The following is a 15,104-nucleotide window of genomic DNA, read 5'->3' as shown; positions in this document are numbered from 1 at the left end:
TACAGTAAAGCTTAGACAGTGGAGTCTCGAATTTAATACACTACTGGCCATTAAAATTGCTACACCGAGAAGAAATGCAGATGATAAACGGGTATTCATTGGACACGTATATTATACTAGAACTGACATTTGATTACATTTTCACGCAATTTGGGTGCATAGATCCTGAGAAATTAGTACAAAGAACAACCACCTCTGGCCGTAATAACGGCCTTGATACGCCTGGGCATTGTGTCAAACAGAACTTTGAAGGCGTATACAGGTACAGCTGCCCATGCAGCTTCAACACGATACCACAGTTCATCAAGAGTAGTGACTGGCGTATTGTGACGAGCCAGTTGCTCGGCTACCATTGACCAGACGTTTTCAATTGGTGAGATATATAGAGAGTGTGCTGGCCAGGGCAGCAGGCGAACATTTTCTGTATCCAGAAAGGCCCGTACAGGAGCTGCAACATGCGGTCGTGCATTATCCTGCTGAAATGTAGGGTATCGCAGGGACCGAATGAAGGGTAGAGCCACGGGTCGTAACACATCTGAAATGTAACGTCCACTGTTCAAAGTGCCGTCAACGCGAACGAGAGGTGACCGAGACATGTAACCAATGGCGCCCCATACCATCACGGCGGGTGATACGCCAGTATGGCGATGACGAATACACGCTTCCAATGTGCGTTCACCGCGATGTCACCAAACAAGGATCCGACCATCATGATGCTGTAAACAGAACCTGGATTCATCCGAAAAAATAACGTATTGCCATTCGTGCACCCAGGTTCGTCGTTGAGTACACCATCGCAGGTGCTCCTGTCATCTCGACTGCTAGTGATACGAGGGATCCAGCACGGCGTTCCGTATTACCCTCCTGAACCCACCGATTCCATATTCTGCTAACAGTCATTGGATCTCGACCAACGCGAGCAGCAATTTCGCGATACGATAAACCGCAGCCGCGATAGGCTACATTCCGACCTTCATCAAAGTCGGAAACGTGATGATACGCATTTCTCCTCCTTACACGAGGCATCGCAACAACGTTTCACCAGGCAACGCCGGTCACCTGCTGTTTGTGTATGAGAAATCGGTTGGAAACTTTCCTCATGTTAGCACGTTTTAGGTGTCGGCACCGGTGCCAAGCTTGTGTGAATGCTCTGAAAAGGTAATCATTTGCGTATCACAGCATCGTCTTCCTGTCGGTTAAATTCCGCGTCTGTAGGTTAGGTTAGGTTACTGTTGTTTTAACGTCCCGTCGACAACGAGGTCATTAGAGACGGAGCGCAAGCTCGGGTTAGTGAAGGATTGGGAAGGAAATCGGCCGTGCCCTTTCAAAGGAACCATTCCGGTATTTGCCTGAAACGATTTAGGGAAATCACGGAAAACTTAAATCAGGATGGCTGGAGACGGGATTGAACCGTCGTCCTCCCGAATTCCGCGTCTGTAGCACGTCATCTTCGTGGTGTAGCAATTATAATGGCCATAGTGTAGAAGCCCGTACAAATGTGACTTGTGAAGAGTGGAATGGTAAGCCCATTATACACACCGATGACACCGTGTAACATGCCGTCCGGCTGATGAATTTCCTCAAGTCTGACACGACACAATTAACGTGACTATCAAGAGACGAACAGTGATGTTGCGAAATTTGGTGCAAAGCTCATACTGCAAATGCCTACCGACCAATACGAAGTGCAAAGGATGAAAAGTGGGCGGCCGATATCGACAAGGTAGAGAAGATTAGTTCTCCCAGACTGTTAAATGCGTCGAGGTGTGGATATCAACTCAGAAGCGAAACAGTTAACACTGTGCTGCCTTTTAGCCCCACCAAAACGGAAAAATTCAGTCTTGACGACGTTTCGTCGACTGCCTCACAGATTTACTCTGCGTGAAGTCGGGAGGCGAGAACAGCTGACACAGCTGTGTCAAGACGTGAAGTACAATTTTTCTCAAAATGATAATTGTCTAACGACAAGATCGTTAGAACTGCTTGCAATAATTATCACTTATTGCGATCTGATTTGTATTATAAGTAAAAATTTAATACACAACAAAATTAACTTCAAGCACAAACTGAAATCATTATACTTGGTTGACAACTGCTTCTACTCAATAGAATTTTTTAAAATGTGTATAAGGTGTCTTGATGTGTTTGACTGTAGTTAAGTGCACTCACAGCGCATAAAAAAGAATTAGTGGTAGAAATGACTAATGAAAAGACATTCGTAAAAATGGTCAGTAAGTTGTCATATATTTCGCTGTTATCGGGCGTTATGAGTGTAAACTAACTCGTTCGACTTTACAGTGAGAGACCGCATTTATAAGCCATTGAACAAGCAAACAATTAAACATCGTCTGCGAATAACTCCAGGAAATGATGACCGATAACGTCGAAAACCACCGATATCTCGACAAGTAACAGTTAATGTCATTTTAGGGCCTTATCCAGTTCGTGCCTTGAAAATGACAAGGGTTTACATATGGAAATATCGGACTTTGATGAATTTATGGTTCAAATGGCTCTGAGCACTATGGGACTTAACATCTGAGGTCATCAGTTCCCTAGAACTTAGAACTACTTAAACCAAACTAACCTAAGGACATGACACACATCCATGCCCGTAGCGGTCGTGCGGTTCCAGACTGTAACGCCTAGAACCGCTCGGCCACAGCGGCCGGCGATGAATTTATCCGGCTGCATTCTCGCGTGTTATTAGAGTATACAACAGGGCGGGAGAACCTTAACTTCTCTTTGGGCAATATGTTGAACATTTTAGTCTGCATAATTCGAAGGATACAAATTCCTAATCAAAAAGGCTAGTAAGTTCTCATTACTATGCACGCAATTGATATGTTGACAAACACATTTTTCAAACAACGAGTCTTTAAAATTAAGAAATATTATTACTTTGTTTCAAAGTTTGCATCGCAATACCATCGTCACTTCCATTTGAACATGTTTCCGAACAATCTCTTTGCAAATTTACCATGATAGGTTCAAGGCTTATATCCATCATGACTTCCCTGTCAAATTATTCTTTCTGAAGCTTTTCAGCATGCCCCACAGACTGTGCCCACGCTACAGGTGGGATGTTGCCTGTTACCTCATGCACAAGCGATTCAGTTAATGTTATCTTGAATGGTTTTTTTTCTCCGACATAGGCTTATCCTTTGCCTACAGTTAATTCAATAGGGCTAAACTGACAGTGACACGTGTGTAAATGCAGAACTGTGTGACCCCATTCACGTGCAAGAAGGTCAAGTTTGTTACGTTCTGTCATGTGACTTGTATAAATTAACGAACTGCAGGAGATCGACACGAGTCTCGTTTATACTGTGCTTATTTTTTTTATTTTTAGGCCAGGGAAAAATATACGCTTTTCTGGTGTTTATACTTGATGATTTCTCTGTAACAGTTGAATTATAACTGGCTATGGCCGACTTCAAAGCAAGGTATGACAGAAATTGTGAATCACATCACAAAACTGACAGTGTTCATTTGCGAATGGTAGTCACTGCTGTTTTTCTTACACGTAAATTCAAATTTACTCTCATAAACAAAACCAGACGAAGAGTCAACATGCAGAATAATTATCCGAGAATCTGTTCCTATGAAAACTTTAAAACCGCCAGTACCGTCGCTCATTTTCCAGCAGATCTTCCTGGAATGATTCTAATTGACCCATGTTTCATCAGTGTAATACACCGTTGAACTACCTCCTTCTCTTGTATCGCGAATTTTTATGCGGGATGTAGTTACCCCTCTAAACTAAAAACTCTCTTCTTAATATATCAGGAACCAACGTCTTCTTTACACTGACGAAGCACTTACCACTGAAGCTATTTTTCTCCTGCATAACTGTATCACGTTTTTGTGATACCTAGCTCTCATCATTCACATGGAGCACTTTAAAACATCGTTGTCAAAACCATCCATTTGTGTTACAGGTTCCTTGCGATTTCGATGCTTTCCAGGTGATATGAAACCAACTTTCTCTACGGTTCCTACAACTCTGACACTTTCGTTTACTATTCTCTTTACAGTTCTCTTGCCGACACCACATGGTTCTGGAGTCTGTTCTTGTGTTTTCAAATGTCAACAGTAGGAGAACTGCTTTCAGATTCACGTTTGAAAATGTTGTAAATGCGATAATTAATCCCCCTCGCCTGCTTGTGAAGCACTTCACATTTATTGCCGTCACCTGGCTTTTTTTAATCGCACTTAAAAATTTACAGATATACATTCACACCTGTACAGCACACGAAAAAAATACAAACAAAATTGACGATTGAATGAATAATTCGGTTGTCGCGAAGTACGGCAACAGTGCAGCATGTGGGAGCGAGATTCTCGCTGTCTAGCTGTAACTCGCCGCTAACCGTTCGGAAAGAGAACGAATATTACTGGCTGCCAGCTGCTAGTGGAGGTGGATGGGCAGAACGGCTGAAAATTGACGCGGACTTTAATACCTCTTCTTGCACGAAATGGGCAATGGTTTGAAGATAACAGTAATAATTTTGTGTAGCTCCATGGCCTAGTGCACGTCTGTCATTTGGATGGCACCTTTCGTGTCAGCATGGCTGTCGCAGGTTCGAATCCTGCCTCGGGCATGGATGTGTGTGATCTCCTTAGGTTAGTTACATTTAAGTAGTTCTAAGTTCTAGGGGACTGATGACCTCAGAAGTTAAGTCCCATAGTGCTCAGAGCCATTTGAACCATTTTTTCTCCTTCACTATTTATGACTGTGCGAACGCTAGGATAAAAACGTGAAACAGATGAAAAGGTGAAAATCTGAGCGCCCAAGAAACTTGGCAGATTAATCTGCCACGAGTAATGAGTATGATGGGCAAAATCTATTAGGCGCACCACGAATGCAGTGGTGTGGACGTGTTGGGAATGTGGATCTCACGGGGAGCGTGCAACGGATAAGTCCCTGCAGGCGCACTATCCTCGGGGCCATCGGTGGCTCAGATGGATAGAGCGTCTGCCATGTAAGCAGGAGATCCCGGGTTCGAGTCCCGGCCAGGGCACACATTTTCAACCTGTCCCCAATGAAGTATATCAACGCCTGTTTGCAGCTAGGATGTTGATTTAATTATCATTTCAAATCGGCGGCCATTACCTAGTCCGATTGCTGCTGGTCTCCGACTAAAGGTGAAGGACTTTACAGAATGTTGTTGGAAGTCTAATACTTGTTCTCGGATAGCAGGCGCAGATGTGGTTATCATGTGCTTGGTGCACAGTACTGCGATCCTCCATTGTGGTGCTCACAAGTGGTCTAATGAAACCTTGGCGATGAGTATGCCTGCCTCATTATCTCACGCAGTCCAGCATCTGGTCATTGTCACATCCGAGTGCCCCACAAATCTGGTTGGTTCAAATGGCTCTGAGCATTATGGGACTTAACTTCTGAGGTCATCAGTCCCCTAGAACTTAGAACTACTTAAACCTAACTAACTAAGGACATTACACACATCCATGGCCAAGGCAGGATTCGAACCTGCGACCGTAGCAGTTGCGCGGTTCCGGACTGAAGCGCCTAGAACCGTTCGGCCACCAGGGCCGGCCAAATGGAGACCCTACAAACTCTGTCAGGTACTGATAACACTTCCTCGCACGAGTATACGGTAGCTCCACGTTCTTCACAGTGATCACTCAACATCAGATGCTATTCAAGCTGCATATATACCGTAGCAGGCCTGGTAGCAACAGTAAACACGACCAACACCAATGCATCCTGATGACAGTTGTATTTGTCACAAGGAAGTGCAACTGTAATTGTTTACATGCTTGCCGATGACGTGTACGCGTATGGGGTTACATTGGCATTCACCCATGTCTTGTGAATGGTTTACTTTATTTGTTAGACAATATAATAGCAGTTATAGGGAAAGCAGATGCCAGATTACTGTTCTTTGGAAAAATCTTCTTCACAGCCATAAATTTATTAAATGTATGCTGCACTTTTCCGCTTTGAGTGTTATTTATTGAAACTTTTTCTCTAATTGACAACTATTTCGCCTTTTTTTAAGGCAGTGTCCAACTTTTAGTTCAGAAAGGTGCCATACGATTAAAAATTACAGGGCATTCGCACATTACGTGTTTCCACTTGTTTTGGTTTACAAATGTAATTGTTCTTGACGTTTTGACAATTAGTTGGTACAGATTAGGAGGAAAATGTAGATCACCCACGAAACAAGTAGCTTACAAATCACTCGTCCGCTCGGTTGTTGAATATTGTTAGCCAGTCTGGGATCTGAACCAGGTAGGAGTAACAGAAGATGATGGTGATATCCAAAGAAGAACGATAAATTTCCTCACGGGCTCGTTTAGTAGTTGCGAAAAAGTCACGGAGACACTCATTCGGTTAAAAAAAAATGCTTCTGAGCACTATGGGACTTACCGTCTGAGGTCATCAGTCCCCTAGAACTTAGAACTACTTAAACCTAACTAATCTAAGGACATCACACACATCTATGCCCAAGGCTGGATTCGAACTTGCGACCGTAGTCGTCGCAGGGTTCCAGACTGAAGCGCTTAGAACCGCTCGGCCACTCTGGCCGGCTACTCCTTCGGTTCCAGTGGCGTAAGCTTCAAGGAAGGCGCTAAAATCAGTATTAAATTCCGATAACGTAGATAACCTATGTTCCAAGCAGGTCCAGGCAAGATCTTACTTCCTTCTAAAAAGAAACTGATACATCGGCCTAATATCGTGCAGGGCCCCCGCGAGCACGCAGAAGTGCCACACCACAACGTGGCATGGACTCGACTAGTGTTTAAACCCACAAGAGTGTTCCTGGAGCCACTCTGTAGCAATTCTGGACGTGTGGGGTGTCACATTATCCTGCTGGAGTTGCCTAACTCCGTCGAAATGGACAATGGACACGAATGGATGCAGACGATAAGACAGGACGCTTGCGTACGTGTCACCTGTCAAACTCATATCTAGACGTATTAGGGGTCTCATACCACTCCAACTGCCCCACACCATTACAGAGCCACTACCAGCTTGAACAGTCCCCTGCTGACACGCAAGGTCCATGTATTCATGAGGTTGTGTCCATACCCATACAGGTCCATCCCCTCGATACAATTTGAAACGTGACTCGTCCAACCAGGCAAGATTATTTCCAGTCATCAACAATCCAATGTCGGTGTTGATGGGAACAGGCGAGGCGTAAGGCTTTGTGTCGTGAAGTAATCAAGGGTACACGATTGGGCCTTCGGCTCCGAAAGCACATATCGATGATGTTTCGTTGAATGGTTCGCACGCTGACACTTGTTGATGGTCTAGCACTGAAATCTGCAGCAATTTGCGGAAGGGTTGCACGTCTGTCACGTTGAACTATTCTCTTCAGTCGTCGTTGGTCCCATTCTTGCAGGATCTTTGTCCGGCAGCAGCGATTTAGGAGTTTTGATGTTTTAACGAATTCCTGATATTCACGGTCCACTGGTGAAATAGTCGTACGGGAAAATCCCCACTTCATCGCTACCTCGAAGATGGTGTGTACCATCGCTCGTGCGGCAACTGTAACACCACGTTCAAACTCATTTAAATCTTGATAGCCTGGAATTGCAGCAGCAGTAACCGATCTAACAATGCACCAGACACTCGTCTTATGTAAACGTTGCCAACCGCAGGGCCGTATTCTGCCTGTTTATACTGTATATCTCTGTATTTGAAAACGCATGCCTATATCAGTTTCTTTGGCGATTCACCGTATAAACATCTCGCGCAGAGACTATGAAGGCAAAATCAGACGAGCTCATACTGAAGTTCACGGACAGTCGTACTTCCCGCGCAATTAGTGACGGCGTTCGCCTCAATTTCCGTCTCACACCGTAATGTGGGTTGACGAGTGTAGAGGTAGATGTAGGTAAAGTGGCCGATACCTTCATACCCACAGAGCTGTGCCACCGTGAAAACTGTCTCTCGTTCAACTGAAGTGAGTATTCAAAAAGAGAGCTATAGCTCAGCATCGCACTAAATTTAGTCCTTCCATACTTGACAGACATTGCTTGCGCTGTATATGAACTGTGATGAGTCATCCATCATTTATGACACATGTCTGAAACTGTAATCAAACTCATTCGCGTTGATGAACAAAGAGGCATCGATGAAATATGATTCTTCAATATCTCCAGGCGTATTTCATGACGAAATAAATCTCGGGTGAACAGCCTGGTGTGAGTGTACAAAGGACACAGTATTTCGGCAATCGACCTTGTGCTGATGGTGGCAACAAGGTCGATTGCCGAAATATTGGGTCCTTTGTAAACTCACACCAGGCTGTCCCCCCCCCCCCTCCCCCCCCCCGAGATTTATTTCGTCATCGATGAAATAGTTTCGAAAACAGAAAAAAGTGGTGTTGCTGAGATATTGTGGAATGCCGACCTAGGCGATACTCACTGAGCTACTGTGTGCCGCTCATCTTCTCTGCTAGCCTCCCCCCCCTCCCTATCCCCGTTTTCCCCTTGTCCAGCAATACTATAAAGGAAGTTACTCTCCGAATGCCAAAATATTATTATTTTATTACTACGACTGGCGTATTATAAGCAGCATTGCTACAAAGATCTTGAATTAAATGATACTTTAATGTATACAATCGCAAATATGTACCTTTTATTTCACTGTAGTCCGTTACCTTATATTTGTGTTTTGTTAGTAACTTTCTCACTTATGCCATAACAGTTACATTATCCTTCGCGTCTTATGTCCTAAGACGGAATAGTTCATACCTAGCTACTAAAAAGTTGAAATCCAGTTATTTCATTCTTCTGTCTCACATTACACATTTCTTAATTAACTTTACGCCCCTTACAGCATAAAATAAGAGGCAATCATGGATTGCATGTCCAACCACAAATGCCAAAGTTAGGAACTTAGTCCCTGTTTGGTGCTCGGTTATTTTCTTAGGGCACGCAATACCACTTTTACCTCTTGGGTATCTTGTCTTATTCTCGAACCGTACTGCACATGACCTTACTTCGATTTTTGATTGTCGGTTGCAATTTTGGAGGCAGTATTTCTGTTCGTCGAATGCAACAATTGCCAAGTCACTGTTATTCCAAATGCACGTGATCATCGCGCTAAAATTTAGTACTGTGTGTGTGTGTGTGTGTGTGCGTCAGTTACTGTGAAGGTGAGTGCGTCAGGTTTATCGTCATACCTCCTTGCCTAAGGACGCCAGATGAAAGTTGATGTCGTCAAGCCCTGAATGAAAAATTGCGCATCGGATAACTGGGGAGGGGAGCTTGAGAGCGCTACCTAGAGAGCGTGTCCTTTCTGTACCATACTAGGCAAGGGGCTGGAGGGCTCACACGCTGATGTGTGGGTTCCTGCATTCTATATCTTCTATTTTTAAATGAATTCCTTTAACTGGACTCCTATGTGATTTTTAAGGTATGTTAAAGATTGATGACAATTGATTACGCATTTATTTTAAATATTATCACTCGATTTTACAGCGATTGCAGCAATTGTTCCAGTTTACAGATATTACAATTTTACAACTTATAGCTCGGGTATATTATATACTAATCTGCACGCACATTTCTACGGGCAAGACGGAATTGCGTTGGCCAAATGTATACCACCAAAGTCTCCCAGATACTTAAATGCAGGGGGGCAAATTTCCTAAATTAACGAGATCATTCATTTCCTTACATAGTCCGAAGCTGGAAATAAAAGAATAAGTACAAATATTCAAATACCTCTCTTCCATGCGTGAACGTTGAGACAGACGCACTGAGGGCACGTCTGCTCACTTACCCGTCTTCTGTACACCCCTGAATATGTCGGGCACCCGACGGTCTTCCTGGGCCCCGGGGGAGGGGGTGGTCGAATCACTTGGCCGTGACCAACCTCTCCACCCCAAATCTTGTGTCACTGGAACGTCTTTGACTTTCACCTGCCTGTGCTGTCTCTCTGATCCCCTACCCAGGAGTAAGGTTGGCACTACTATACTACAGAACTACTTCCCAACAAAGATTTGGCCATGCTTTACGGAAAGATGTGAGGAGGATTAGGAAAGTCCATGTGCAGATTCACATTCACGTACAAGAAATGCGTAAGACACGACACATATAAATACGTATTATGAAGCCTGACACATTTCTTTCCATCCGTCCATATGGGTTCTGTTGCACCTGCGGCCGGCCGCGAAGTGTAATAAATTGGCTGCGGAGCCGCCTCTGTTTCTATTTCCCGGTGCGAGCGAGCAGCGAAACCTATTGCTTATAGAACGGAAACTACTGTACCGTTTCAAGGTATCGAACCCGCCCCGCTATTCTTTGACGATGGTATTAAAATCACACACAAAGAAAACTATATCTTAATCTGAAAGTATATCTGAATACCACAGTGCTTGGTCGTACGTGAGGATTTATCACCGTACCTTTCGTTGACTCGTGAACAAAGTTACCCTGTCAGTTACAGGGAGACGTTAGTTAAACGTGAATCGTCACTTCAGTGCCTTTATCATAATACCACGTAATAGAGAGCCACCACGAGCACTGTACAGAATCATTCGACCGATTGGTATTTATTATCACTGGCGGCTCGGGCGAAATTTTATCAATGTGCTACAATTTACGGTCAATGGCCTTTTAACTTACAAGGGTAGCAATCGAAATTAAATTAAATATGTTAATTTTACATATACAAATTGAACTGTTTAAATACATTTAAATTTATAATTAACCTTTTAACATTGAGGGGTATAAAAAAAATGAAAAATGAGAGTAGCAGTGAGAATCAATCCCAAGCCGACGAACTGCCAGTCGGCGCGCTGTACCACGGCTCTACCAAGTCAACACATAAACTGCTGCTCCATATATTCTACACGTAAATCCTTAGCGTTTTACGTTTTCCTATGGCCCACTTAGACGAAATAGTCTAGGAACCTGATAGGGGCACCTACCTGTTTCTACTCACATAGTTTAAGCCTGATTGGTGAGCCTCTTCCAACACAAGAGTGTTGCTGGATTTACATTTGAAGTATATACCACATGGGCATGATGCCGTTATGTCAACTGCTCCTCAACAATCTCTGATACTCTACACTTGCACAATACGTTACGTGCACTTTCGAAGAAAAATAGTGGCCTTATGCTGTGAGCAACATAGCACTCACAGTGCCGGAAGTGTTGACACCACATCAGAGAAAACGCAGTCGAAAACAGACTCCTGCGTCCGTTCTCTGAACTGATCATAGCGCAGCTGACCAACATTTCAGCACTCGACACTAGTTTCCAGTGTCGTTCTGAGAGCGCTACGTGCGGCTGATCCCGGCGGAGGTTCGAGTCCTTCCTCGGGCATGGGTGTGTGTGTTTGTCCTTAGGATAATTTAGGTTAAGTAGTGTGTAAGCTTAGGGACTGATGACCTTAGCAGTTAAGTCCCATAAGATTTCACACACATTTGAACATTTTTGAACAGAACGCTACAAAACATGTTTTCGACCATTTTATTTGCATATCAACATACATTTGGAGAGAAATGGAGTAATTCTAGCGCGGGTTCCGGCTGGAATTTGAAGAGAAAAGGCGTGATTTTAGTGCGATTTCCAGCTTTCATTCGAAGAGAAATGGCATAATTCTAGTGCCATATTTACAGCACGTAATAACCGGCCTCCACTGTTTGTAACATGTGCATGTTAGATAAGTTAAGTGAGATCAAACATAGTGTGTCTTTATTTTATTAATCAAATCCGAAGATGCTCAGTTAGGAACGAAAGACATATTTTTCCAGGTGACATTACATCAACCTTTCATAAAAGAAGGTACATCATTAAAAAGAGCTGCTCGATTCATATCTTTGTCATTGTTGGTGATGATGATGTACTCACAGAGTAAACAAATTTAGATGTATAAAACTAAGGAGTGCCCTTTCGAACACTGTGCAGTTTTGATTGTGAGACCGACATAAAATCATCGTAATCCAAGTTGCTGTTGCCGAAACTGTAACACTGGATATACAGAAAAATTACGTCTTTAAAGATGTACATCGAATGGTGTTTTTGTTTTGGATATCCCTCAAAGTTTGAAGTAGGTGACCGGAAAAATTTTCTTTATTTGTATACACCGGAAATCATTCCGTTGTGAAGTGTAATTACTACTACTTAAGTTATATATATATATATATATATATATATATATATATATATATATATATATATGTGTGTGTGTGTGTGTGTGTGTGTGTGTGTGTGTGTGTGTATGCGCTTGTGATGAGTGGATACATAGTGTAGCATCGTGTTTTTGTTGTTGTTGATGATGGTATTAATGACGATGATGGTGATGAGGGAAGGGGAGAGGTGCCGGATGAATCACCACGAAGTGTGTCATATAGTCTGACATGTGTGGATCCAGGATTCGTTTTTCAGGGTCGGCTAACAGACTGTTACTGTCTCCAAATACAACATGTTGTCACTCGCACTTTTCACATGTCACAAATGCGCATAATTTTAATAGTAATAAAATATAATTTTAAAAATGTTTTAGTATAATAGTAATGGTTTGTTTACATCAGTGGTTAGGACATTACTTTAGCATAAACTCTAACCAACTGAAAGTGGTATAAATATCTCACTTAGAAACCTTTAAAAAACACCATAGTTCAACGCAAATAAAAGCTACTGAAAACTTCTCTATTTGGTACAGGTTTCAGACTTCAGATCATAATAAGGTACCTTAAAGTCATTTATAAGAACTTACATGGTAGTATTGATACCGTGGCGTCAAACAGAATAAATTTCATTCCGTATCACTATTTCACTTTCGTCCGATGATATACCAGAATGGCATACCGAACCTAGCCAAATGTGCCATCTTAGTGCATCAGCGAACGAAACTAAGGTGGATTTTATGCTGTTTGACGCCACAGTTTTAAAACAGGCACGTAAGCTGTTAATAATGACTTTAAAATACCTTTTCATGATCTGAAGCTTGAAACCGGTACGGAATAAAGAAGCAATAAAGAAGTGAAACTATGACGTTTTTTTAACCTTTACGAGATGTGAGTCAACACCTTTAAAATTTTTTTTGGAAAAAAATTATTATCGGTTTTCCATTTTCCGCCTAATGCAATTAGGGAGTGTTTTTACACCAGGCGCGTTTCGCTTTTATTTACAAAGTATCTTCTGCGCGCGTTATACGAGTATGTATGACCGGCAGAATGACTGATACCACTTACTGGATTTTCAGGAAGTTTTTTCTATCTTTCTCAAGCGGTATACCGTTTACCCACTCACTGTCATTCACCGGTTTGACAGACGTATCAAGATCATCTAGGGCGTACTTTAATATGGCCCTACAGATAGCAGATCCAGGACTATGCTCTGGAGCTCTCTGACAGCTTTGTCTGTTGCAAGTTAAGTATTGCTTCTACAAAACTACGACGATCCTGTTTCAATAAAAATACAAAGTCTCTTGATTTACGAAGCCAGTCACATAGTTCTTCAATGTGAATTTCTAAATCTTTCAGAGTGCAAACTAGTCCTTCATACGGTTTCAAAGTCTAGTCATTCGTAACTTAACCACTTGTCTGCTTCTCTCTATCTGAGAGAATCTTCCTAAAACTATCTACCGAAATTTCTCAGAAATGATTACCAAACTTAAACTTGTGTACGGTGCAAAATTCTGACTGTCTCTCTCTCTCTCTAGTGATTTCCTCAAAACTGTCTACAAATTGATGCTAACTGTTTCTATATAAATGCAATCCTACCCTGAATGTAACCTGACTTCTGAAATAAATGCGCAACTGAACTTAAAAAGATAATCCTGGCCCTAAACTATATTTTCACTTAGCTCGTGTCTTGATAAACGTTTTTCCAGATTTCTCTAAAGCTTCGCACAGCATACAGCAGCAAAGCGACGTTAAAAACCACGACTGAAAATTCCGTACCACAAAGTGTATTGTACGTATATACATAATAAACTGAATGAATTGTTGGAATTTTAACTGGTAAGAAATAATTTCTTACAAAATTCAAATGACATTATATTCATAAGTAATGCTTTAAAAATCAACTAACTGTTCACAGTAGTATTCACATAATATGACTTTATGGAGTAACTTTAAGCTGGGGGAATTTCATCGTCCCTTCAGAGCAATCCATATAATAATCCTAATATCTGAGCTTCGTCACTACAATCTCAATAACATAAAAAAATGTTACGCGCTTCCGCGCTTATCTCAACCCCTCAGCACTCGAGAAAAACTCGCAAATAATCCCCTTAGCTATTCTCTCCATAACTGTGTCAAAAATATTCATGCTCCAGTTCCATAAATCTCTTACCACACTTATAAAGAAAATTTCCTGACCATTCTTCGAAATTCGTCTGATACTCAACACTGCTAAACTTAGAAAGCGTGTAACTTTTCTAGCGCTCTCAGCCAGAGGCGGTGTAGCAACACAAAGATATTGTTGCAGCAGTCGTAGATTACTCAGTTACATGGTTTTGCTCTGTATGAGCTATGCATATCGATATTTAGTAAGAAACAGAATTTACAAAGTGACCAAAATAATATGCATATCTCACACGTTGATGAAATCTAACACACGAGACGAGCTCTCAGGTAATTGGGCAACTGAATGCAAACACGTTTCTGTGCAGCACGGCTTCTGTTATCAGCTACTTTGAGAATGGGCGGTGTTGGATTTCATCAGTGAAAAAGAGTTTGAAACCGCATGAAGAACTGGTTTGCGTACTGGGAGATTCAGAAATTCACGATGAAGATCCGTATGAAACGCCTCAGAAATCAAGAGACTGCGTATCTTCATTTGAAAAGCATTTTCGTAATTTTCTAGAAGCAACACTTGACTTTAAATGGGTGCGGAGAACAGACGAGGCTGTCTGAGAGTTCCAGGGCATCCTCTTGCATCTGCTATCTGCACATAGACATTAAAGAAAGCATGTCCTAATTAAACTTGTTACATCTTTCAAACCAGATAATGATAAAGAGTGAGAAATCGCTATAACACCTGTAAAGGCAAAAGAAGCTTCATGAAAATCTATAACTTGACATCAGTAGTTCTGCAGGCCATCCCTAAAATGAGCACAGGAGGTACTTTTTAAATAAAAGCGAAACGCGTCTGGAAAAATACTC

The 15,104-nt window shown here is 42.2% G+C and overlaps 1 non-coding gene across 1 annotated transcript; it reads left to right on the top strand.

The window, feature by feature from the left end:
- Positions 1-4,949: 4,949 nt before the first annotated feature.
- Trnat-ugu (transfer RNA threonine (anticodon UGU)) lies at positions 4,950-5,024 on the top strand. Its single transcript has one exon. It is a non-coding gene; the product is annotated as a tRNA-Thr (tRNA).
- The last annotated feature ends 10,080 nt before the right edge of the window (positions 5,025-15,104 follow it).

The sequence above is a fragment of the Schistocerca serialis genome, chromosome 1, assembly GCF_023864345.2.
Source record: "Schistocerca serialis cubense isolate TAMUIC-IGC-003099 chromosome 1, iqSchSeri2.2, whole genome shotgun sequence".
NCBI classification, from domain to species: Eukaryota; Metazoa; Arthropoda; class Insecta; order Orthoptera; family Acrididae; genus Schistocerca; species Schistocerca serialis.
The sequence above is the reverse complement of the archived record's forward strand: the minus strand, read 5'-3'. Positions and strand labels throughout refer to the sequence as shown.